The following is an 11,577-nucleotide window of genomic DNA, read 5'->3' as shown; positions in this document are numbered from 1 at the left end:
GTTTGGCTTTACACTGTTTTTCTTGAGCCTCCTGTGCTGAGCATTGCATAACCCCTGTTCCCAGGGAAAGATCCACTTGGACTTTATTTGAATAATAGAGTGAAGTGTGTTATGGAAAATCTGCAGACAGGAATTGTATTGAGGTGGTCCAATATCTATTTATGGGACTCTTAGACACTGGGAACTGACGCACCAATGTTGAGAAAGTCCAAAATGATGTAATTTTTCCAATCGGGCTTTTGAAAAGCACATAATGATATATTTAAATGTTGTGATGCCAAACCAGGACAAGAGGGTTTCAAAAAAGCTGTCAGATGTTACATTTTGATTAATTAATGCCTGCTTTTCTACAGGCCAATGAAATGGAACAATTTATAAACTAGGTACCTGGGTTACTTAAAATTCTGTCTTTGATATGCACAGAAGATTACCATGTGAACTCTCCTCAAGGCATCCTCTCCTGCAGTTTGGAATACAGTGTACCGGTGTGGCTCCCTCAGCCTCAGGTCTCCTAAAGCTCTCTGCACCGTGCAGTGGAGAACCTGTGCCTGTGTGCCATGGCGCTCGGCACAGAAACGATTTCAACATCTGCCACAGGCGGTTTCAGCTCCTGCCAGGCAGAGGCTCCTCCTCTGGACACAAAGGCTGTTTGTGTAGAGCATGGTGTGATGGCAGAGCTAAGCTTTTACATGTGATGTGCTTGGGAAATTGGGAAATGGCTGAGATTTCAGGAGCTGGCACCTCTTGCTCCCTGCCGGAGCCAAGTCCCAGTCAGGTGCCTTGTTTCTCCCTTGCATCCCAGTATTATCATTCCCAGCTCGCTCCACCTTCTGTTTGGGGTTGATGGCATTGTATTTCATATTTCTCTTTATAAAACAAATTTTTAGGCCTCTGCACCTGGAGGATTTCCTGAAATGTAGTAGAGGTCTCCTTAATCATAGCAACCAGACCCTTGTCCCAAGCTGAGCCAGCCTGGAGGGCACAGCCACCTGCAAACTCTGTCCCTGTGGGGGACGTGGACCAGTGATCAGTGCCTGTCAGGAGGCACCTGAGAGTTTCCCTGCTGCCAGGTGTGCTGAAGGTGTGAGCTGGGAAATGTAGGAGCTGTGTGAGCCTACAGTGCTCCCCAGGGAGGCAAAGGAGTGACTCTGGGAGGGTGAGGAGAAAACTGTTAAGACTGTTTGTTTGCACTGATCTTCTTTCGATACCCTAGAGCAGGGCTCTTGGAGAGGCTGGGAGAACATTTCCCTTTTCCTTTAGAGGAGAGAGTTGGAGAGAGCAATTGAATCTAGGAGAAAAGTTATGGAGTGACAAGAGATTTTCAGCTCTGCTCACAAGGATGAAGCGACTGGCAGGCCTGAGTCATCCCATCAGTCACACTGCCAGCAAAAAATCATTCTGAAGAATGGGAAGAACTGACCTTCCATGCAAAGCAGGTTGGCTTCCTGTAACCAGCTTAGGCAGGACATCTACAGGAGCTGAACCAACATCAGGTATTAAGTGAATTTAATGTCTGATAAGTTTGGGGTTTTTTTGTCTCTTTTTTTGTGTGTAATCTCTATAAAACTCCTGTGTAAACTCCCTGTTACATGAAAGTGCCAAACTCAGATGGGGCTGAGCTGCTGCTTCAAGAATGGATTTGCTGTTCTGAAACCAGCTGAATTGCCAGGACTGCTGTGAACAACTTTGGGAGTAACAGAGACCTATTACAGAGACCCATTTGTTTTACCCAGTTTTATCCCTCTCTCTCTGTAGATCAGCAATCCTTTCAAGATAATGCCACAACAGCACAATGAGATCATAGTTTTTATGACATAATTTGGAAAAATCTAAAAATTACGAACTTAATTCTGCCACCTGCCACCAGCGTTGCATTAATTAACCATTTATCGCAATGCTGCAGGGCCAAGTCCTTTCTTTTCTAAGTAAGCATGAATAGATCTGCAGTCTTAAGTGGCTTTTTCTTTACAGATAATGTTGCTCCAAGAACTAATGTCCACAGGGATGATTCCAGCCCAGGGGACAGAAGAGGGAGAACAGCTCAGCAAACCAGAGACGGCTTGATACGGAGGAAAAAAAGAACACACCACTCTGTCTGTTTTGGCTTCCTACCTGTTCATTCTGCTCATAATATCCATTTGAAAAGCACCCCAGTCATGCCTCTGCTGATTTGGATGCTGGTTTGCTGTGAGTACTGGGGTTCAGCTTCTGTTGCACTGTGTCCCTGAAAACTCTGTAGGGACAAGGGCAGTTTGGGGCACAGATGCAGAATGGAAGGAGAGAATAGTTCCCCAGTTTCTCCTTCCACATCAGGCCCTGGATGATGCCTGGGGAGTGGCTTCATGTCACATTTAATCGAAGCTGGCGATCCCAGCAGCCATGTGTTCCCATGGTGAGAGGTGTTTGGGAGGAGTCTTTGTCAGAGACTGGCAAGAAAGGCTGGGCCATGATCATGCACAGATGGTGAAAGAGCTCATGAGAAGGGGGAGAAACTAAGGGCTGTATTTGGTTTCCCTGCCTAGCAGAGATTCAAAACAAAAGACTGTTTAGTTCAAAAGGAATTCTTTCCTTGGGGACCAAGTGCTACTCCAAACAATAGGATTATTTTTTCATTTTTGCAGGAGTAGCAAAGATAGCATACAGTTTTGATTTAGAAGTAATGGGAAGGTTTGCCTTGACTGTGCTTTATTCCAGCTGAAATCAGTAGAATGGGGTTTAGTGCTATTCACAACTTTTATCTGCTGTGTTGTGAGACCAAATATTTAACCAGCATTGCAAATTTGGAGAGATGACTAAAAATAACACAGTTGGTGAACTTATTTATTTCCAAGGTGTAATTTGCATCATTGCTTTCACTGGCTACACTTCAAAACAAAATCAAACAACAAAAGCTTTTTATTTGTTAGGACTGGAAAGCCAGAATAACCCCACAGGAATTGTATAAAATAAACTTTATTTATATATATACATATCTTCACACATTCTGGAGTAGAACAGTTTTTCAATCAGCAACATTAATTTATCGTGTAGTCATACAACTCTGAACTGATTCACCTCCTGTTTATGTCAAAGAAAACCATCAAAATACCTCCTTTTTTAGAATAGCTCCCTATTATCAGTAATTTTTTTTTTTTTCAAAAGAGCCTTGTAAAAAAAGGATCCTTCCAGTAAACTGAAAGGAATTGTGTCTTGTTTGGGGTATTAATTCCTGTGTTCCATCTGCTGCTCCCTGCATTTGCAGATCTACCTGTGAGTCACAGCTTTAGGGGAAGTGAGCACAATTCCACATGTGTAATTCCATATCAGTATAATGTCTTTGATTGCCTATACTGATGAAAATTAACTGGTACACCTGCAGCAATAGAAATATGTTGATTAGATCAGGTTAATTAACTAGCAAAACCCTGCTCATTTAACATTATTCCAGCTCCCTGAATATTCCTTGCTCAAGGTAGGGGGCTGCCATTGCTCAGTACCACTCACTGCCCTTCATCTCTCAGTTTATGTGAGCACTGTTTAAATAACCACCCAACCATCCCACCCAAATTCTGGTGCTTTCTGGAGCTGTTCAGCGGGGACAGTGTTGCTGATGGCTGCCAGAAGGAAACTTGGGATGTCATTGGCAGTAAGAGAGCTTTACTGGAGATGAAGCCCAAATCTCTCTTTGTTTATCTGCAGTACCAGGCAGTTAACTTGAGAAATGGTAATTGATTGTGACCCTGGCTGTGCAATTATTCAGGCATGTAATTGACATCTCAAACACAAGAGCAGTGCTGTAGGAAAAGCACTGAGATTTGCCAAATGTCAGAGCAGGAATTGCTTTATACGGAGTTACTGTGGCTAATTTGGGAACTGCTCTCACATCTCGGCTCCAGTGCTGGATACTTGGGACTGTTTCCCAGCAGAGCTTGAGGAGACCTCCAGCTTCCCAGATTCCTCTCACAGCCATTCATAAGGCCAGTGAAACTGTGGAAGAAGAGAGAAGTTTCAAGGCCAGGAGAAGCTGGAGGAAAGCCAATGTCTCTTGTTTGTTCATGTCTCATTATTAAATAGGCTTATTATTATTAAAGTGCTGAAGAAAGGCCTTCCAAAAATACAGGAGCCAATTTAAAAGAGTTTTGTCTGTGCCAAGAGATCCTGCTTGAATTAACTGTGTTTGAATTAACTGTATTTGCTCACCTTGAATGGGAATTCCCAGATGCTTTTGCTGATGTGTGTGTGTGACAAGATGTAATTTTCCAGATATGTTATTCTCAGGAGACTGGAGGGGAAGGGGAAATCACACTTGTGTCCTGAATTAATACAGGGACCAATCCCTTTCTCATTAAAACCATCAGTGAAATTTCCATGGTTTTGGGGATTGGTCCCTGAGAAACTGAATTTTCAAAACCATTATTGCCCTTCTTCTAAATACTGGCAAATGGTGGCTTTTGGATGTTTTGTAGTAGCAAGAAATGCAAAACCGAAGACTGCAAATGATGAGGAGTGCAACCTTCATTAAAAGCCACTCTCTCTCAGATGAACCTCCGGTAAGCTCTGGTAGCAATAACCATTGGTTAAGGATGCCATGGAGAACATTTCCTTCAGGGATGTGATAGGTTGAGCCATGCTATCCACAGAAGAATTCGATGAGGTTTAGAAGCCCATCCCATCCCTAGGTTAGGGGATGCCTCCTGCAGAGAATGTCACTTAGGAAGAACAGTCACCTTTGGAAATGGGCACATCCAAGTTTGTCAATCTGTTTCTTATCTTAAAACAGCAAACTGTAGAGAAGAAACTCTTTACTCTGTTCATAGGGTACATAACAAGGAGGCCTTGGCTAATGATCAGGAGTCAGAATGGTTGTGGGAATGAATGAATGTTTGATGTTATCTAAGATATGGTTTCTTCACCTCAAAAGAAATTTCCTTGATTTGCAAAGCTGATGAACCTGATGGAATTTATCTAAAAGCCTTCTCACTTGGCCATACGCAATTATCACAAGTCTGAACTCCATAGGGATAGATATCAGAGTAGCACTTGGAGAGAATTAGTAAACTTTGACAGTGAACACCAATGAACATTCGTTTTTGGAATGTAGGGTGAAGATTAAACCACAGCAGTTCTAATGTGCCAAGCAGAGCTCTGAGTAGCCCTACAGCACGCAGTGCAAACTCAGAGGAGCAGAACAGTTCCTCTACATCCGAGCTGGCAGGACGGAAGGAATGTTGTCTTTTCAAATGCCTGGGAAATTGAGATCACAGTATATGTGTGAGGGGTTGGAGTTTCACTAATTCTTTTTAACATCTTTTAGAAATAATTCCCCACAATCTGCCGTGGTTTCCTTTGCAAGCCATCTCTTTATTTATGGCTTTAATATTGATCTCCAGGGTCGAGTTTCTGTCTGTTTGTCTTGGTCTGACAAAAAAGTGTTGGAAGTTGCCCCTTGTCACATTTCCTGTATTGCTGATGCAGTGCTGGGTCAGGCAGATTTGTAGCAATCGTTTTAATATTACAAGCAAAAAATGATCAGACTTTATTGCTGCAGGTTTGAGGAAAATCCTTCCTTCTCCTCTGGTCTAGTTGAGGTTCTTTTGGTTGTGGTTTATTTTTTTTTGTGGAAACTTAAAATGCTTTTTTAGAATTGTGCTTTCATCTGTCTGCCTCTTCCCCTGCTCTGTTTGCTCTTGAGTCCCGAAAATTAGCAAGAGTAATGTTCTAGTTTGCAGTGCAGTAGGAAAGAATAACTTGACTTTCTAAAATATAATAAACAGTGCAAGACCTGGAACAAGTACAAAACCTTCAGACAAGGTGAAAGCCCCCAGAAGAATACCTCTATTCAAAAAGTCTAGGGATGTCTGCAAATACTGCCAGCAGCTTAAGTCTTGTCCTTTTCCTTTCCAAACATGTGTATTAGGTTTTCCTTTAAAAATACATACTGTATCCTTGAACTCTTCCACACTTCCAGTCAAAGAAGGTAGTATTTCCTCTAGACCAGTTGATTCATACACAAAATAAAAGCTGTGAGACATTATTTTGGTCTTGGTTGTTTCCCTCTTGTGATATTGATGGAAAATATTCTCTTTGAAATATTCAAGCTTTAAAACCACCAATCATGTCTAGCTATTGAGGGTTACCTGGCTCGACATCTCTGGAATTCCACAGGGCTCAAATTCAGTTCTACCTGACCTGATCCAGCTCTGTTTAAAATGTCCCTTATCCTCTGGGATAAGGGACATTTGTGCTGTACAGCAAATCTGACTGTGAAGAACTGAAGTGCAGTGTACAGATTTGTATTTTGGTTTGGAATGGAATTAACTATGATCTTCCCTCCTCTTGATATTTTTACAAGAAAATATCTGCTTTGCAGACAGGGCAAAAGGGTTTTACTTTGTGTAGGAAGCTCAGCTGCAGATTTACCTTTCTATAATGCCTATAGGTTAAATCAGTGAAGATAAAGCCCTTACATGACACAATCCGTTCTGTACCTGTGTCTCTAAATGCACATGGGATGACTTAGAATAATATGCCTAACAGATCAGGGTAATTTGTTCCTTAAATATGAGCTTTGTCATTTTGGGGTCAAATATGATGGAGTGAGAGACTGTCTGTTGTTTAATGTGTCATCTGTTCCACCTGGGTGACACCCATCTGTCACCAGCAGAGGCTAATTTTGTAGCTGTGCTGTTGCCAGCAGCCTGAGAAGGATTCCTTGTGGCATTTATTTACTTCTTTTCATTTGCCTTAAAATCACTGCTGATCATGGCCTGGCTTTCTCTTTGTTGTCAAATGAGAACAGCAGTGAAAATTTCATTGAAATTTAACTTATTGGGAAGGAGCCGTAAGTGGTCTAGGATTTATTCTTGGATTGTTTTGCTGTGTCACCATCTTTTATTAGCTGGTAATTTCCTGTTCATCAATGACAAAGCAGTCAAACAGCACATCTCTGCAGTGGAGGCTGTCCCTGCATGAGTAGCTTTTTGTATTTAAAGTCTAGGCAAGAGAGAATTCTTCATAGGGGTAAAAAATGTGTGTGGAAGGAAGGGATTAATATTAAGATGATGGTCTCATCATCTGATTTGGCCTCTTGAATCCTTCTGGAAGTGCCAAGTCTAGAAATTCCCCCAATTAATTTTCTTACAATCCCCTCTGTATTCTGCTTCTAACAAAGTCCTGTGAGAGTGACTGCGACAGATGAGAAAATTAACTGAGATTTGAAGCACATTTGAAATTGGCAGGAAAATGAGGGGCTTAAAGCCAAGCTCCACAACATGCTCAAATACGGAATATTTGGGATCAAGAGCCCAGTGTTTGCTTCTGAGGAGAACTAGGGCTGCTTGTGATTTGCTGCAATCAATCAGGACTTTGCAGTCCCATCAAAGAAAGGTCACTGGGAATGAAGTGCATGGAAGGGAGAGCCACCCTGGAGGCTTCCCTGGGGGACAGCAGCAGCTGGGACTGGGACCCCCTTCCCACTGTTATCTGGAGTGTGGAAAAGCCAGGTTGGAGAATATAATGAATCCATTCTTTGTTGCTGTTGTTTGTTTTGTTTTTTTGGAGGAGTTGATTAGCAGAGGTTGGCTACAGCTGATAGCAGGGATACCTGTGAGAGCTGTGTGACCTGCTCAGACATAATTCTGAAGGCATTAATTACATATTGCTGAAATTTCAAACCATAATTGGAGATCAGTGTTACCTTGCAGCCTTTGCAGTAATCAGAAGCACCTCAGTTCCACAAGAAATTTTGGAGACAAGTAAGCACTTGAAGCCTAAAACTGTTCCATTGTCATTATTGCTCTTTGTTTTCATTTTTAAATATTGCAATTAGTGTTCTTAAAAAAACAATAAATAAAGCAAAAGGCAAATACAGACCATCTGTGAAACAGAAAGAAATTGTTAAAAGCTGCATCCACGAGGATCTCTGGGAAGAGTGCCACAACACAGTTAAGCATTCAGCCAGCATGATATAATTACAAATTAAACATCTCTAAAACAAATTCCACATTGAAAATAAAAAAATGAGTTCTGCTTGTTTCTTTTTGGTAGAGGATCATATTAAACTCAGTTCTAGAAATTACCACCTATCCTCCTGCAAACTGCAAGGTCTGTAGGGTCTGCATGCCCTCCAAAGGTGGGGTTTTTTGGTGGGGGCATCCTATGGGGCATTGCTCAAATCCATGTTTCAGTCAAGAGACTGAGTTCAGGAGGATTTAGAGCAAGTATGGAGCGTGTTGTGTTTTTTAGAGCTCTGCCATAATGGCAGGTAATGACATTCTGTATTCGTGGCATGTAGAAATGTGCCTCTCGTTCCAGGAGATGCTTATTCAGCTCATATCAACTGGATTTGTTGAAATAAAGGGCCATTTTATGTTGAGACATAATAATTTTACACTTAAGTAGGACGCAGTCTCCAATATGTTCTCATTTCTTGCTTTTATCTAAGGAACATTTTTCTGGCTTAAGCCAGACTGGATCTGATGGCTCTTGAGGCATGCTTGAGGTAAAAGTGCTTTTAGCAAAGTCACTTAAGTATTTGTAATGACAATTTATGTTATCACTTACTTCTGTATTTGCAAGAGGAACAAATGGAAACTTTAGTCCATGAAAAAGAAAGGCCAAAATAATCTGTAAATAAATGAAATGGAGGATGACACAATATTTAAAATTATTGCTGAACGATTTTGTCATTTAAACAAGACTCTTTTTTTCTAGGCTTGCCCTGCCTTTCACAGAAAAGTGTTACCCTCAATTTTAGAGGTTGGATCTGTCTGTTAAATAGATCTTTCCTCTCCATTGAAACCAGAAGTATTCCTAAGAACTGAAGATGACTGTAATGAAACAAAAATCTCCAGAATAAAATTTCTCCCTGAAGATCAGATTAATCCTGAGACTGATTAAACAAATTTGTTTCTTAGGAAATTTGAAAGTAGCTGCAAGAAAATGGTTTGACCTGTCAGGCACAAAATGCTACATCAAACATGACACAGTTTTTGGAACCTTCCTAATTTAAACCAAAAGAAAAATCCTCTACCACATATATATAATTCTAAATAAATAATCAGTTATTAAAATGTTTGGAATAGGAAATACTGAATTTTCTGCTTTGAAGAGGAGCATAAACCAATGGCTTTTAAGGGAAGGCCCATCAGAGTTTCCTTTGGACATTTGAAAACAATGAGGATGCCCTTGGTAACCACGAGTACTGCAATAAATTAAAAATTCAAACTTTTTTGCTTGCTGATCCAAGGTTTTGTTTTTCTCTTATGACACTGTTGTAGAAATAGAAACCATGTATTTCACTGTGAATTTCTTTACTTAGTTCTGGAACTTCAACCTTAGATTTTTCTTAGATTTGTCCATACCTCTGAAGGGAGATCATTTAATTGAAATGACAGCTGCTGTTAGTAACGAGTAGAACTCATTAAAACCAAGTCCAGTGGTGTTTGTATGAAGTGAATACCTGCCTGCTCACTGGTTATTTAATTGATGTACAGACTGTCAAGCAGACAACAGCACTGACTGGAGAGACACGATAAATCCAGCTGACGTCCCCCGTTTTGAATTCTCCAGAGACTGCTGACAAAATTGTTGAGATTCTTTTCCCCTCCAGTGAATAAGAAATGCTGAGTAAAAGGATATTACATAAATTGGCTGACATTTGGAGTGGACTAGCTAATTCTCATTGCCTCGTGTGTGGTGGCTCTGTGTGTATGTGCACATGTGCCTGGTATTGTCAATGAGCTCCCTGCCCACTCCCCTCTGCTCCCAGCAGGCTGCTGGGAGGCTGAATTTTGGGAGTTACGTAAGAGACAGTCTAGGAAAACATCCCAACCACTTGGAATTTACCCTCAGCACTAACCTCTTTCCTCCATTGTGTCATGCACTTTAAAAAATTATTTTTTGTTTAGTGGCGTGACAGGGATGGTGTCTCATCTGAAAAAATGAGGTCTGTCTGTCGTGGGGAGGGAGTTCGGTGTACCAAAATTGACTTTTGCTCACTTTTGCTTTCCATGGGCTGTGGCTGCAGTCCCTGGAGTAAAAAATCTCTCCTTCCTGTAACAACTGAGAGTTGAAGATCAACAAGGGCAATCATGCAGCAAAGGGAGATAAAAATGAGCTGTTAGGGCTGTATCTTCACCCTACTGGCAGCTGCTTCCTGAGAAGGGGGTAGCAGCAGGTGCTGTGCCTACAAACATTTCTGACAAATAATTTCCCTTGAAAAGTAACAAATATTACTTTTAAATAATGTTGTGAGATTACACTTCATGGCCAGAGAAGTTGGGGTCATTTCTAGTTTGAATAAATTGATGTGAAAATCACAGAACCCATTCCAGTTAAAGTGCATTTCACCAGGAACATCACTTGTTTGCTGTGTGTATCCCTCCTCAGAGCTGTACTCATTCTGAATGCAGCTTCACATTCCTGAGGAATATGAAGAATATGAGGAATATTTGTGAGGAGTTTTATCCAACATGTTTTGGTTGGCCTGTCTTTTAACATCAGAAGCACACTCCATTTTTCCTATATTCCTTTGGAACAGCGCAGTGTTACTTTTTTACATGTGATTTTTCTCTTGTGGCCTAGAACCTTAATCCTGATTCCACTCAAGTTTCATAGTAAAAATCTTAGTAATATTTGTGTTCTCTTTTAAAAGTAGTTGGGATCAGACCTCTAGGCCCTGTCTCTGCTTTGTAATGTTCTGCTTTGAATTTCTTAAACATTCTGCTCTTTCAAAGGTTGAAATGAATGAGAGTTCAGCTCCATACAACAGAGCAGGAATTACAGCTGAATTCCTCCCAGTACCACTGCTTTTCATATGCTAAAATGAATAGATTGGATTCAAACAGGAGGTAAGCAAATGCAACTCATTTGTACCACATCTGGATTCTGGCCAGTTCCATCCAGTCTCCTATGATAATTGCATACAGTTTGTTCCAGTCTCTTCATCCCATTGCTTACAATGCTTACGATTTGCCTTTATTGCATATAACCATCCTGGAAAAAAGACTCGTGTCTGAGAGGTAATGGAATTGTGTTTTCAATTATCCTCTGTGGGAGTAATCCAAACATCAGAATATAAAGTAATTTATTTTTTTGAAGCTGCTGTAAAGAAACTGAAATAAGGATAAAGGCTATTCAGTGCTGGGCTATTTTGTATTGAGTGGAAGAACAAAGGCCCCCCACTTCACTCCTCCTAACAACCAAACCTATTCACCTCTGTTGGCTCCTAACACAGAATATAGCAATACACTAACTGCAGCTTTTTTCCTTGGAATTTGGTATGGTGTCTTGGGCATGTGGCAGCCAAAAAGCATTTGTTTACCCCCTCATAATTTTTAGGGGCCTCTTTTCCTTCTTCTTTTCAGAAAAATTACTTCCATCTGCTAAGTACAGTTGTTAAAAAAAAAAAAAAAGTTGGATAAAGTTAAAAATTATGCTTTTTAGGTTTTTTTTTTACACAAATCACTTCATCATTATTTCTGTCACGCCTTTATTCCGTTGTCCTTACTGCATGCCCTAGACACATGCAGTTTCACACATGTGATGCATGGAGCCAGGACTTCTAGTGAGCACTGGCTGGGAACTCAAATGTCTTAA

This window comes from Taeniopygia guttata, chromosome 4 (genome assembly GCF_048771995.1).
Source record: "Taeniopygia guttata chromosome 4, bTaeGut7.mat, whole genome shotgun sequence".
NCBI lineage: Eukaryota > Metazoa > Chordata > Aves > Passeriformes > Estrildidae > Taeniopygia > Taeniopygia guttata.
This window is presented reverse-complemented; position numbering follows the sequence as displayed.